The sequence below is a fragment of the Opisthorchis viverrini genome (assembly GCF_000715545.1).
Source record: "Opisthorchis viverrini unplaced genomic scaffold opera_v5_505, whole genome shotgun sequence".
Taxonomy (NCBI): Eukaryota; Metazoa; Platyhelminthes; class Trematoda; order Opisthorchiida; family Opisthorchiidae; genus Opisthorchis; species Opisthorchis viverrini.
Genome location: NW_008752156.1, coordinates 132795 through 149245, shown reverse-complemented (window position 1 = coordinate 149245; position 16451 = coordinate 132795).

Sequence of the window (16451 nt, the reverse complement as noted above, 5' to 3'; positions counted from 1 at the left end):
TGATGTTGCTGTCTTTGATGATGATGATGATGATGATGATGCTCAAGTGACCTGAAAAACCATTGGCCCACAGGTGCACCACGTGGGATGAACAGCACAGAGTGGTGAACCAAGACATCCGCCAAAGTCCAACATTGGCGGTCCAATTGAGCGAGAGTTTCAGTCCCATTTTTGTTTTTACTTATTGTCCGTTGTCCATCCGACCACGGTGTCTCAGTTCTTCAGGGGATTTTCGACTGTACACTCAATGACAGCTCAATGATATGGTTAGAGGCACACTGTTTTCTTTATTCGGGGTTCCTTGCTGAAGGTTTTTTTTTCACATTTCGGTTTAGTTTATGGGGTGCTTATAAGCTAAACAACCTAAGTTTCTCTTTTACGTTATACAAGTGGCAGGTACCTTATGCAGGTACTAACTGAAATGGATTAACACCCGTTCCTAAATTGATCTATCACGTTGATTTCATCTGATTGACGCCATTCACGATGGGTACTATCAAAAACGGTTCGGGCCAAAGTGGATGTGCATCAACTTGATTCTCCTGCTGCAGGTGTAAACATTAGGATGAACGGGGGGGCAGTCCTAATACCGCCAGTGTGCCCAACTGGTGGCCTGTAATTGCCAGCTCAAATGGATAGAAGTGAATACCTGGGTCTCTTAGAGAATAAAGAGGGAGAGTGCCCACATATATAATAAAGATATACTATATATAATACATATAATACAGCGTACATGAAGTGAATATGAAATAGCGAAGAAAAAACACTTCTCAACCTGAAAACCAAACCGAAGGCTCTCCGTGGAAAATCACTCAACGCCTACTTCGGTCAGGGCAGTTGACACAAGGAAACAGTTGGAACTCACAACGTACGCAGAAAGTGGTCCATTTTTCTGCACAACACATTAGACGCTTCGCCGACGAAACGCTGGTGACCAGACCAATCCACCGGGACCAGTATGAATTCAGCCACAACTGCTACAGATCCAGTTTATCCAGTCTCCAGGTTCAACAGCTCGGGTGATAATTTTGCTTCTGAAGTTGGCGTGGCGATCTTTGAATTTATGAACGCGCTTCGTTTCTGTCCACTTCCCACGAGATCGGCGTCAAAAGCTTCTAGACTTTCAATCAAATTACCGACACACTGAGGCTTTTTTCTTCCAGGGTACTACTTATATGCAGACTGTCAGAGGAAAAGCGTCAAATGGTTCAATATCCCAAAGATGAACAGGGCGAAGGGCGAAACCGGTCGTGGGTTGTCGAAGAGTTTTCAGCAACCTTGTGAGTAGTTCCTCTTATGAAAATGAACAGGGATACTTTGCTCACTGTAGGTTAAGCAAATTCTTAGAGTGTATAGGACAGTATAGAATAGATTAACGTTCATTTGGAAAGTGTCAATGGGCGCGAATTTCGAGTTGCCGCGCAGCATTTTCAGGTGCACCGGGATGATACCGCTGACCAACGATAAACCACGTACAACTAGATGGCTTACATCTTCAAGGTCAACTCATGCAATGAGTTTCTTTTCCTAAAGATATTTTCTTCATTTTTTTGGATAAAGAAAAGCCTTGACTTGACATAAAAATTGCACATTTGGAATCGAACCGTTGGATTCTGGCCTCTTCATGCCTACAGTAATGTAGTGTAAGCTGTTGGACGTGAGTGTTTTCTCGTGTTTTATTTATCGGTCTCCACAAAGTGCCTGGAATCACACCATCTACTCCACTCCCGAATACAGCAGCCTTTCGGCTTATACAGGCCATCGTGTATTCACTGACACAATGCGGATCAATTTGGCCACTCGTGTTGGTGATAAGGATATTGCGAGTTTGTTCACAGGCAAGGACAAGTACTGGAGTCTAAAAGATGCCAGCGCGCTTATACGCTTATACAAACGATATACGATGATAATCTTTCAGGTCATTTAGTGTAAAGCATTAGGTGGGCCATGACTGATGATAATGTTAGCGAATATACACTCAGTTGGAAAGTAATTTGGTTTTTCGAGAGACTCATCTGGAACCCAGCTGAATCTCTCGTTTATGATGTTCTCAGGCAACTGAATGTGCTGCACCAGGCCGCCTCATGTTTCAGTCACTACGATATTCGAGATATCAAAAACGAGAGATTCAGCTGCGTTTCAGGTGAGTCTCTCGCAAAGCCAAATTAGTTTGCAGATGAGTGTAGTTCGCTAATTTCGTGCAATTTGTGTTCAAGTAGAACATAAGGTTGACGGAAAATCGGGGACCACGCCTCCCTGATGAGCCCCAAGAAGGGCAAAACCGGTCGTGGGCTGTTGATGGATTTTCAGCAACCTTTTGAGTAGTACATTACAATGATTATAATGTTGTTTCCGTCATTCTATTTCAGCGTAACGAACTGTTCCGACGTTCAGACAAAATCTTGCTGAGTTCAGTAGTGGTTTTTGAGAAATTCCATTTCACCGGTTTCTTTCTACACGAGGTTATGGAGCCAAACAGGATGTTTTTTAATGCTAGCCTTTTCGGCATGGCAATCCTGTATCGGCGGGGATATCCTTTTTGTGAATGAGGAGAGTGGTCCTTGATGAAGGCTTGGGGTTGCTTGTTCCATTGTTCACTGGAATGCTGTCAAAGTGAAGCTATCAGTATCTGCGACTGGCGATTCCGCTTATCATAAAGTCGTCGGCAGATTTGGCTTCCGGCGACAAGTACATGTTAAAAGTTCCAATTGGTAGAGATGTTTTGGACACCCTCGACCTGTGGATGAAGATAACTCTCCGAAATCGGAGAACGTGGATACGGCAAACATCTCCGTTGAGATTTTAGTGTATCTGTAATGTATCTCCATTAACCCCGTCAAAACCCCTTATCCTTCGAGTTGCATTACTAAACAAACAATATGTAAAAAAGGACAATATAACTACTGAATTACCTTAACTGACGTTCGCTTAACATTTGGTTTAATCACGTTCTGCACTTTTGTTGTCGAGAATGAACAGTGACGGACAGAACCTTCGGTCCAACTGACCGTTATCGTTGAAATCCGTTGTTGTCCCTCGTTCATTTCGTTTTTACAACAGTTAGGTTATCAGGTCAGTGTACTTCTTTCATTGTTAGCCTGTAATCTCCACTAAGGAGGTGGGCACAATTTGTTACACCGTCAACTGTCTCTGGAAGACAGGTCGGTTTGTTTAAGGACAAAATTGTACAGACCCAGGCCAGAAGAAGAAACTGACCGGTAAAGTTTACTGGACATTGTAGAAGGGTCCATGATACTACTCACAACCACGTGACTAATAACCTTCTCACAAATCTATATTTAGTGACAAGCGTTAGCTGGAAGCCCAAGTTCAAGCAGAGCTTGGGCTTGGCACGTGATCGGGACTCACATTTCACAAGGTGAATACATTCTATTCCTGGATCAGGCGTGGGTTTGCGGATGATCGCTCGGCTCACTTGATCTCCATTGTAACTCCAACAATAGCTAGAATTGACTCAGATATTCCATACAACTACGGATAGTGAGTTGGTAGTTTTCCATATCAACCGACTATTTTTAGTCACGCTCGAACAGATGTCGGCACCTTTGAAAGAACAAGCTAGTTTCGACGCTGTTGCGAACATGACAACTGGTAGTCTGCACATTTATTTGGTTTTGACGGGAGTCTCAAATGAATCCGATTGAATCACTCGTTTTCTTAAACGCGCTTCACAAGGCAACCTCACATTTTCAAAACTTCTAAGCAATTGTTTGCCTAGACAACCGGTAGGGTAATTGTTTCCTCTCGTTTTTTGACACCTCAAATGACCCCTAATCCTGGGTCTGGAGCTTTCTTAACGGTTTTACCAAATGTGATGTACGGTTGAGTAAGGGAGTAGAGAACTGGAAAGCCATTCTTAGGCGCCGTTCACTCCGGAAAGTGTATGGCTACATGGACCACTTAGGGGTAAGGTCTGATGCCGTAGTAAAGGTCATTTATTTTCATAAAGGAAACTACTCGAAAGGTTGCTGAAAACTCTTCGACAGCCCACAAACGGTTTTTCCCTTCTTGGGGCTCATCAGGTAGGCGCAGTTCCCGAGTCTCCGTCAACCTTATGGTCTACTCGAAGCAGTTATAGAATGTCATAAACGAAGGATTAAGTTGAATCTCTCGTGAAAACCAAATTTATTTTCAGGTGAGTGCAGTTCTCGAAAACAGTGCAATTTGGGTTCAAGTAGATCATAAAGTTGACGGAAGCTCGGGGACTGTGCTACCTGATGAGCCCCGAGAAGGGCAAAACCGGTCGTGGGCTGTCGAAGGGTTTTCAGCAAACTTGTGGGTAACTTGCTTTATGAAAATATACTGCGATATCTCGAATATCGTGCCAACTGAATCATCAGGCGGCCTGTGTGCAACACATTCAGCTGGAGGACATCATAAACGAGAGATTCAATTGAGTCCCCCGTGGAAACCAAATTGATTTGCAAATGAGTGTATTTCTCGAGAAGGTCATTTATTTGTCGCCACCGGCTGCGCATGTTTTTTGCACATCCCAGCCTAGCAGAGAAGTTTCGGGCAAACCGCGAAACAAGCGAAATATCTTGAGTCGAGTAACGGTTGAAACGGTTATTCAAAATCGGCAGGTTTCCCCCAGTTGTAGATTCATCGGTTAAAAGCAGTCTCCGAAGTCAATCCATTAGTTAAATAGTAGTTTAGTTGGAAATTTAATTTTGAGTCCACACGCGTAGGCTTTAAAGTTAACACTCGATCAAATTGTTTATCCTGTTGGTGATTGCATTTCTCATCTTCTGGGGCATATGACTACTCGACGATCCCCAGAGAGGAGGGGACGGGTGGTATGTTATGCGCGTCGGCCAATACTACTTAATTTAGGAACGAAAGAAACTTCTCCAAGCATCCTGTCGAATTCGGCCAGTGTGCTGCACGTTATGCGAAAGAACATCACTGTGTTTTTGATGATGAAGGTCTCCACCGGGGTTCCAGCTTCATAAATCTCATCTTGCCCATCAGCTTAAAAGGAAAATATCTCTCGTGGCCACATGTCGGTACTACGGATGTCTGAGGAACGTGCGTTATAATGCCTAACAAACGATATCAAAAACTGATTGTCTGACTTCCTGTTTTGGAGTCGCATTAGATTGCCGAGACAGCTGTTAAGTGATCAGAAACGTTAGTAGGATAGTGACCATAGGTGGCCTTTGTTTCGTCAGTTAAATGGAGACACGTTACAGGTCATATTTATTCGTCATTTGTTGTGCGTCAGTACAAAAACGCAATCAGTTCACAACATCAATAGACAGAAGTTGATCTTGCCCTCACGCATCACATTTATTTCTTCGGGATCCATGCAGCATATGGTAGTGGTCAGAAACCCGAACTGCACGCACAGTCTGCAGGATGGATTGGAGAAAACTGGCGAACCAGGTTTCTGTATTCCCACCAGAAGCTACTGCATTCAGTCGAAGTAAGTATGCTTCTTTTAGCGCGAGAAATAGTTTCAAGGTCACTCATCTTTCGCTTTATCTTATCATTTGTTTAGCATATCAGGCAGGCCATTGAGGAACCGGCTAATGGGCAGTTTTTCCGGTCAAGAGTTTCGGGGAGAATCGGGGAGAGGATTCATTTCATATTTATTTTACATTCAGAGAATGGAATCCGAAATTTTTTTCTATTTCAGTGCACAAGTGGCGTTCCGATATCGGGTCATAGATTTTAGCTTAGTTTGAAGTTAACCAATGTTTAAAGAACCTGGCAAATTCATTGATAAGGGCGATTGTATTTTGTGCCAAGTTGAACTGATTGTCGCTATCGGCCCGAACGAGAGCAAATAGTAACGGTATTCAATGAAGCGGAAATTATCGGACGTACGTCAGATGAAAGTGCACATTTTTTGTCCACATCTAAGAGGTGCTTTGCGCTGTGTCGTTCTGACAGGAGTACACTGACGACTAGCATTTTTCACAGTTGGTGGGAAAAACAGTTCCAGTATTTTCAACTATGATAAAAGAGACAATCAATATTTCTCTGATAAGGTCAACACATCTTCAATGATCCATACGAATGTTCGGCAAATAAGCCCACTACTGAATCTCACAAACCGTCGAAGAAAAGTCAATTTATTTAATATCATCAATGAAAAATTTTCTATAGTCAAGGCGATTGTTCTGCCAGCTGGAGGACACCCAGTAACGTCCTGTAAACATGGGAAAACCTACTTTGGTGCAAACGAACGTTGTCGAGACCAGTTTATCATTGAGTGTGGCATTCTAATGAGAAAAGGGTTGAACTGATTGTACTTCGGTCATTTCCACAGTAAACTAGTCGAGATAGATAAATCTGAGAAAATAAGGTTGCATTCATATTGCTTTATCGCAATATGATTTTTTGAAAAGAAAATCGAGCGTTTCAGGATACTCGCACGGTCTGTATGCAGTACGAATGAGGCAGAGTAGACTGTGCATTGGGTGTGACACTCAGTTGGGATGATCATTGGTAGAAAAGGACAAAATTAGAGACGGTTTTCTTAAACGGCATTTCCGTCATTGTGATTGACGTTTTCGGAGGCAAAAATAACCAGAAATCGACTGATATCTACCTCTGTGCGGTCAACCTTCAACAGATTGTCTGATTGGTCAATACGTGGCAATCACAGCTTTGTTGCTTGGTTCTGTGATCAGCTGTTGGCTTGTGTTTACAAGCCCTGACCACACAGTGGATGTGAGCTGAATGTCACTTCGATTGACGTGAGTGGGTTGTGTGTGGACTGCAAAAGCCTCCGCACAGCGCGCCAACTCTCTGTGGACCAAATGAACCTGGTCAAGCAAACCACTTGTTCGCTCCCAATGAGCGCGAAAAGACAGCAGTCCTTCTGTGTACATGTTAGATTCTTACAAAAAATTCATACTTTCACTCGGCTGTTTGTGATAAGTTGGAGAACCGGACAATCGATAAGATGGTTTTGGGTCACCTCTGCGACCCATCGAGCGTCGCCTCAATGAAGGACACTGCGTAGAAGCATATCCTTGATATTATTAAACGGTGGGCTTATCAGTGTGCTTACGAATACCAAATACCTGAAACTAGACGCGGAACGGCATGGTGTGGTGGCTTGGACGGTGCACACAGATCCCACCTACTTGGCATCTCCTGTGTGGTGTCATGGCTTATAAACACCGACCAATGACAGTGTACCTCGTAGAAGAACGGGAAGATAAATGACCGGAATAGTTTTGTCGGTAAATTAGTCCGCAAAAGTAATTTGTTCGGATCGATGGTGGATGCGTTCTGACCGGACTGCTAAACAGGGAGAAACACCGAGCTGTGTGGAATGCACCAAGTTGGACACACTTCGGTCTCCTCAAACGAGCAGCGAATTGGCCTCCTGCATATTACTCAACAGAATAATGTTTGTACTATTCTTCCGCGCTTGTAAATGATACATTTGCGAGCTCATTCATGTTCGAACATATCTTCGTGTAACTTTGTAAAAGTATTTTTATATATTGTATACTAAATGTGCAATCAGCAAGAATCAAAAGGGCCCACTATTTTAGTTCACACACATTGTATGTATTATCATGTTTGTGTGTTCAGCAGATAGAAAATGGTACACTTCAGAGCAACCTGAAGTGAAGTGCAACTTCATGTCTGTGAGATTAGCTTCGCTAGTAGTGTTTGTACTAGAATCTTGTTTAGCCTGATCATTCTTCACTCACACACGGACTGTGAACAAATTTCGGCATTCTGTTGGAATTGGACATCGCTTCGCCACTTTCAAAATAATAGTAGTGAAAGCTTATGAAGTCAGAAGGTTGTCGCACCCGCCGTAATCATCGGTATCGCGGTGCTTCTTTCGTGTTTATAGCTTTTGCCCCTGTTTTAACAATCAGCCTCAAAAGGTGTGATAGAGTTGTCCTCAATGGAGCCATTACTGGTGCCAGTTTGTCTCAACTACCGTAATTAGCGCGTGCCTGTGCACTCCCGTACACAAGTAGGCCACCAAGAACGTGATTGTCTTGAGTTCAGATCGTCTCGAACGATACGCATCCCAAGGTAATCATTTGCATTGCATACTGCGAGTGAAAAATACGTTACTGGTGCTCTTTGAGCGATTTGTTTAAGTAGATATCCGGTTTCGAGCGCGAATCCACTGACCGAAAGATCCGCGGTCCGAACCTCACCTCTGTCTTTCGACTTCCCCTCTCTAGTTTTGGGCCATGTGGCAGCATGCCAGCCCTCGTGCTTCCTTCTGGTTTCATGGCAGCTAGGCACTGAAAGCGTGCTACAGCTGAACGGCTGGCTTCGAACGAATTTGCATATATTCTACGCTGCTATCGATTAACAGCCATGGGGATCATGCGATCCCTATCCTGGATGGCGAGTAGCACCGACAGCACCCAAACGTTTCGTAATCTCCTTCATACCCCTCTGCCAGGTCAAGGGTTGGCGGTCTCTCTGCTTCCACTACTATGGAGTGGGTATGTAAAACAGCACTCTCTCCTAATTTTTGCATAGATTACTGAATTATCGGGGAGGTAGTGAGCCAACGGGATGTCACGGCTCAAAAGCGTCGTTTTCAGATTTACCGAATCACATTGAGAACGCAAATGACGAATGTGATTTATGTGAAAATTTGATTAAAAATTTTGACACAAATTACTCTACGCTACTATGAAATGCGGAAAAATGAGATGGGCAATTAGGTTACATCAGCTGCTGGTGTTTCTTGTGCGATGATCGGACGAATAATTGAAGAGTTGTTGCTCTCGCATCAGCCACACCACTCAGAATGTTAATGTGCCTGTTGGAAAAAAACATACACTAATCGAAAAGAACTCTCATTTTCAAACGAAGTTGGTCTGACAGGAGACTCAGCTGATACCAGCTGAATCTCTTGTTTTTGATGGTCCATATCAGCTGAATGTGCTGCGCGAGGCCCCCTCATATTTCGCTTATTACAGTAGTCGAGGTTTTGTAATGGGTTTTTGCTTAGGCGAAACACACTACTCAGAAGGTCGCTGAAAGCTGTTTGACAACCCACCACTCGTTTCGCTCTTCTTAGAGTTCATGATGCAAGCGAATTCTTGATCACCATGAACAGGAGATTCAGCTGAGTCTCCCTTCAAAACCAATCTCGTGTGCCGGTGAGAGTATTCATCGAAATCCTTCGGACTTGGGTTCAATTTGAACACGAGGCTGATGGAAACCGGAAAACGGTACCTACTTGATGAGCATCGGCTGTGAGCTGTCAAAGTGTTTTCAGCAACCTTGTGAGTAGTATGTTACGTCTAGACGAACGTACATTTGTGTCTAGCCAAAGAAGTAGCGGTCACACGCTCGCCTAACAAGTCAGATATCCGGCTCCACCGACGAGTAGCAAGAGCGAATGCAAGCTCTAAAGAGTCCGCGACCATCTAGAACCAAAATTCTTTCCAAATACTTGGAAACCGGCGGTGTTAGTTTCCAGAAGATAGATCTCCGTGGCGTAATAAAATCACCAAACAACACAACAAAACGACAACCTACAGGGACACAAATTTGTCATCTTCACGGTCTCTCAATGTGGTCCTACAAGCGTTTCTAAGGCCTTGTGGATGGACTGAATCGATAAGGATGTTTCAGTCCAACAATGTAGCTGTTTATTTATATCGTCATCATCATTGTATCATTGTGTATGGATTGATATATCGATCTGGATTCATGGTTATTTACGTCAACCATGTGTGCGTAACTAGATACAAGCAGGTCAGTCGTATCCGCTGAAGTGGCTTTGAGAAATTCTTCTATAGTTCATCATACCATGGGTAGCTGAACTGCGGTCAAACGATGATGAATGTAGTTGGCGATTTAACGCCTATTTGACCTTGACGATTTGCTCCAATCGCAGGGCAGAAATTCATGTCTGGGCTCAATCGCTAGTGACGAAGCCCATTGCCTCAGTATCATCATCTGATTAGCACGTTAGGGCAGTAAGATGATATGGCTTCATTATTCTAGTTGTTTGCTCATTAATTTACGAAAAAAAAGAACATTTTTAAGGCAGCCATATCACTGCATACTACATAGTGGAACTGGAAAGACCATAGTTCGAGATGGATAAACCAAAAGTTAGACAGACTAAAAGCTGTATCGCTTGTCGGCTTTTCAGCAGATTGATAAACGGTGATAGGGACGGTTGACAAACTGATGGCTAAAGATTAAACCAAGTGCACCAACGATGAATTAAGAAGACATATGAAATCAAACAGTTTGATGTCTGTCTAAATCTATTCACTATTTTAGGTAACACATGCCCTCAACGACGCCTTCTTTGGCGTGATGTTATTTCGAGGGTTTGTCATCATTTATTGGAGTCAGTGTTGGTGACATCACCTAGCATTTACGGTGGGCTAACGTATGCCACCCCAGGATCATTTCCTCAAACGCGTTGCACTAGAAGAGCTTCTCATACTCTCCGGGGGGTTAGATGTGGGATAGTTGACCCGACCGCTTGACCTGGCTCACTTTCTGCCTGGACACTTGTGTCTAAACGGAAACATCTTCACAGCTTATTGCAAGCGAAGCTTTGATGTGTGTTGCCTTGAATTAATGCATTGCTCTAATGATTGAACCCCATGAGGTTTGCTTTCCCTGATGGGGCAAATGATTTGATCGGGTCGTGTGACGTTTCTGATTGTGCGGCTAGTAATTCTGCTCTCTCTCTCTCTTCTCTCTCGCCTTATTGCAAGCGAAGCTTTGATGTGTGTTGCCTTGAATTTATGCCCAGTTTTGTTGGTTTCTCGTCTTTCAAGGACTTCCGTTTAACATATGAATCTCGTTGGCCTCGGTAAAATTGTGGCTCGAATAAGCGTCTGTTCTGCTCATCAGCCACTCATTTGACTAGCTGTTTTCTGGGAATACGTTGGTTAGATGTTGTGATGCTCCGTGGAAAGCCAACCTTGGAATGCAACTGTGCACATTGTTGAGATGGAACACTTTCTGTCTTGTTATACTACTGAATAAGAAGATGGACTAAATCAGTTGCAATAGGCAGGTCAAATTCGACCACGGATCACATAAACTTCATCACGTTCAGAAGAACGCTTTCACAAGTTCTCAGCAAAGAGATGGACGTTCTCCGTATTTCCAAAAATTTTTTGTCAGGAAGGTCGATCAGTGGACAGACGTGATGGAAAGTGAATCACCCCTCTTTTTCAAAGGGTACGTTGGCTGAGTATGACGGTGGACGAACGGTGGGAGTCTTTAACAGTCTACATGTCTTCTCATCATCTGAATGCTTGCGGTTATGCACTCTTTTCATGGGAACTTAGTCCTCTAACAGGTGTCTTTGTGTTGTCTCAGTCTTTGTATGAACACATTGTGGAAGCTCTAGAAACTTCGTTCAAAATGTTTCTATCAGGTGCTTACAAGTTCGGGACCAGTGAGTGATCATTATTTCCCCGAAATTACGACCGCGTATGCATGTGGGGAAAGCTTTCAAAGCCTCCGTAAAATAGTCAGCGAGTTATTGACAATCAGCGTTTAATTCTGACACACAAAATAAGCTTTTGGTCAACAAATGAAACCCTAATTGTTGGTTCACTCATACCGAATGTTCCCATTATCCCGAGGTTCAGTTCCTTTCTGGTTGTCTCTTCAACTTCTTGCAGCCCGCATGCCCGTGGATAGTTGAACGAGCTAATCCAGAAACATTTGAATCCGGTCATTGCACAATAATCAACACAAATTGATTTATCTGACTTATAACCCTATTAAGGTTGACAGAGACTTGGGGGCTGAGCCTATCTGATGAGCCCCAAGAAGGGTAAAAACCGGTCGTGAGCTGTCGAAGAGTTCTGGACAACCCATTGTAGTGTATTACGCCCATCAGAACATGTTTGCTCGTGATATCGACAAATCATTAGCGCATGTCTCACAATATGACTACACAGCATCGAACTGTAGCTGGCGTACCAGCAATACTAAATATAATTGGTATCAGACTTCGACAGGATATCGGTATTGTTATGTTTTTGGTAAATTTTCCATCCAAATACTAGATTTAATTTGTTGAATACTACTTCAATGATAACCCGTCGCTTTAGAACCAACAGGCTCTGCGAATTTCCGTTTATACCACAGCAAAATTAATGTCTCGCAAACCGTTAGCTTGTGATACGCTTGTAATACGTATTCATACCACACCTGGTGGAACAGTGCTGTTTCCTGTCCCGCAATCGAGGACAAACTCCAGCTGCACATAAACTTGGCTATGGCAGATTTCGAACCACAGATATCTTGGTCGGTCCTGAGGCCGACCCATGGCATGCCCACGAAGGAACATGCTCAACCTCGAGGACGTTGAGAACGACGACAAACCAGCTGTCCTGGTCCGGCCAACGCTAGGATGACCAGTCTGGGATTCGAAGACGACTGTTCAAACCAGAACCACATGGATGATCACCACCAGTTGTACAAAGTGGCCAAGGAAAAACTCATCGAAATTTCATCAAGTACGACTTAAGTGTTATCCAAGAGATGTTTTAGTAGGATTTTAGGATCGTTGCACCACGTCTGCAAAGCCGAAATGTGGCTTCTAATTTTTCATTCTGCAATCCAACTGAGTTTAACAAGACATTGGGACGGCCAAGGTATTCATCATCGCTTGCGTGAGAATACATGGACGTTTGAATTAGGAGACACCGTACTCTAAACACATCTGAAAGTTCTGTTGACATTGTCTACTAGTCCAGTCCAATTCTGAGTTCTTATTTTACAAATCATCTTTTGATTTCGGGTAAGGGGTTCCAAAAACTTTGGTTTAATGACAAACTAAGTACCTTGAGTGCCTTCATCAGCTCATCCAAACAAAAATCGTATACCTTTGTGAGCAACAGGTAACCGGATCACGCGGAGCCACGGTTTGAGTTAGATGCACAGAGAACTTGGAATTCTCCGTTAAAAGTAACGCAAGTCGAATATGCTGTATCGTACAACGAGTGAAAACAAATGGCCGTAGTGGATGACCCCGTCTCAGATGAACGGTCCAAATGGCAGTGTGGTTTGTACAGAGGACATCCAAGACCCCTCAAAGACCGTTTTGTTAGGCGATGGAAAAAGATCTGACAGAGCTTCAAACCAGACGTGGGATCAGAAACGAAAAACCAACCCCAGGGACAAATTTGAACCGCCGACTCCGGAGCACAGAACAAAGGTGCTCGTCTATTTCCCCAGGTGGAATGAGACAAATGATGGCGAATCCTATGAAAAAATGCTGCGGATGGATGGGGCGAAAGTAACTCAAGTATCAACCCAATTCTGGCTATTCTTTTTAAGTAATTGTCTGTGGACTCACATTGCATGTATATAGTTCAAGCTAACACTCTCTTTTCAGAATTCGTTTACTTCTGGCAGTTTCTTTAGGTCGGAATCTGCTGCCATCCGATAGGTTTATCATTAGTTTCATTCCAGACCATCGACAGAGACCTGACTGATTTGTCTAGACAAACAACGACTTATTTTCGTGAAGGAAACTACTCAAAAGGTTGCTGAAAACTCTTCTACAGTCTACGACCGCTTTCGCCCTTCTTGGGGCTCATCAGGTAGGCGCAATCCCCGTCAACCTTATGTTCTATTTGAACCCAAATCGGACTATTTTCGAGAAATACACCCATTTGCAAATCAATTCATGAGTAGTTTCCTTTATGAAACTATACTGCGTTATCTCGAATATCGTTTCAACTGAAACATGAGGCGGCCTGTATGCAGCACATTCCCCTGTAGAATATCATAAACGAGAGATTCAGTTAAGTCTCCCATGGAAACCAAGGTGATTTGCAAACGAGTGTATTTCTCGAAAATAACGGCTTACTTTCAACACAGCCTAATGAAAAGCACCGGCGGAGTACTGCGGAGCGGATTGGAATCGCGTCCAGAGAGCCATCAACTTGTTGGAATTAGAGACCTTCCAAATCTTGGCACAATCGATCTGACGCAACAGAATGCAAGTACACTTCAGACATCGGTTCTATTGTCCACCAAACAAGCACTCTTTTGTTGCTTTGTATGGCGAACAGTACGAAAATGGTCACATAATTTTAATCTTCCCATGTCCTTGTTATTGCGGTCAAGGTCGGTAAAATTGTCGGGTATGTACTAAAACCATTTACCAACTGCCGTGATAGCAAACAGCTGCTCTCGTATCACGGTCATTCCGTGTTTAAAATAGATATATCACCTCACACCATCATCATGAAGTGTCATTACCCAAAATTTTCGGCCCAAAGCTAGACGAAGATAACTGAATCACTTGAAACTGCAAGTAACATGACTCGGAGCGCAGTAGGGCGGCTCATGCCACTGCGACGAAACAATCCACTGGGCTGACAAAGTTGAGGTTTAGGAAGCGGAAACTGAATATAACGGAAGGAAAATCGCGATCGAAGAAGTCACTGTCGGTTGTGCAACAAATGAGAACCGGAGCATCAAAAAATATTAAAAGAATTTGAGGAATACATTCATTTGCACATCAGCCTAGTTTTCATGAAGATTCATCTGAATCCCAGCTGAATTTCTCGTTTGTGATATTCCTCAGGTGAGTGAAGAGAACATTGTTGGTTAGTTCTTCGTCGTCCAACGAGATCCTGCTGTTATGCGCTTTTTCAACCAACGGCGAATCAACGACAGTTCTTCACGCTACACCGAATAGTGACACCACTCAAAGTTCGGGATTTAAGATTTATCCCAAAAAGAAATGTCATACTGTTCAGTCTCTTCAGGGATTGGTCCGTCCAGGTTAACGGGCATTTTCCAATGAAATCATCCACCCAACATGCGAGAAAAAAGTTGCGCATTTCAAATGCAGAGGGGAACAACGAACCTCAGTATCCTACCCCCAATCAGGCATCGATTTGCGGAACGATGCATCGGTATAATTCTCGGACAAAGCTGTTCACATCAGCTTCTGTAGTTTTCTATCAACACTTGTTTCAAACAGGATTCCTGGAACTTCACTAAGGTTTCCCGCACGAATATTCTTCCAAAAATAAATTGCTTCATAATTTTGAGTCTTTTCAGACTGAGGCAGCCTTAAAGAAAAAATTCAAAGGCTAGTGATTTGAAGGTTATGGGGGCAGTTCCGGCAGTCACGGGTATGGGAAAGCTCCCAATTCAGAGCTCGAGTTGCGCTGAGTACCGCTGGTAACATGGCATTCTGTCTCATCAGGATCAAAATCAGAACCATCTTAGATATCGACAGCACAACATGGGCATTCCACATCCACACGTACAGTCATAATTCATTTGGAAGCTTTGTCGTCTAACCAAATTTAGAAAAAATCGAGACGGAAAGGATCAAACGCTGGCCCACCGGGGCAGCCAGAACTCCAGGCAATCATTCGGAGGGGCGAGATAGAAACTGATAAAAGAACACCACTAACTTACAGCTTCTCCAGCCAATCACAGGAAGGACCACGCAGATCCCAGTACTGAGCAAGCGTCACACCAATGTAGCGTTAACTTAGCGAAATACACTCATTTGCAAACAAATTTGGTTTCGCGGGAGACTGAATCTCTCTTTTATGATGTTTTCAAGCAGTTTGGTCTCAAGTAGGACATAAGGTTGAAAATAACTCGGGGAATGCGCCTACCTGATAAGCGAAACCGGTCATGGGCCGCCGAAAACTTTTCAGCAACCTTAAGAGTAATGTATTGCGTCTAGCCACTCCCATTTTTCTTTCGAGTCAGGGGTTGGCCACCCTACTCGATGGTGGAAGACGTGCGGTTTTTTTAACTACTGCACTCATCTTGAATGTGATAAATCTTCTGAGCACCTCTAAAACATATACCTAGGTTCGGAAAGTACTATACCGCGCAGAAATTCAGCACCTTTTGTGCGACCGTGGCAAACAAGAATGGGGAATGCGGGCGTCGCAACGGAAGATAGAAAAAGTACAGATTTGCGAATTCGCTATCACCGAAGACCTGCAGGACGTAACTTTGTCCACTACTCTTGAGACAGGGCCATCCTAATCGAAAAGCTCGTTATCAACACTCCAGGAAGACGAGAACGCTCCAATGTTGTCAGAAAGGTGTATTAAATTACACTGACAAGGAAAAAAACGTGCGCAGCGTATAGAAACTTCCCTCCAACCTTTTCACTAAGCCGAAAACTCAAACCTATGCAAATAAACGAGATTTCTTGGGCACTTCCGGATGTTCACATCGTGGATGCATGTGAATCTCTCACCGAAGCGGATTTTGTTTGAACATTCATGAAGACGCATCGCTTTTACGGGAGTTGTGAAGTTATTTCAGAAATTATTCTTGCACATACGGGAGATAAAATGCTGTCATCCTTGAAACCGCACAAAATCATTTTGTCTGGTGGCTAGCGACATGATAAGATGAAGTTCCACGAAAACACTCAGAATTTTTCTTGGATTTGAGCACACAGTTCGTTGGTTTAAAGGCGTCAATTATGAGTGATCAGC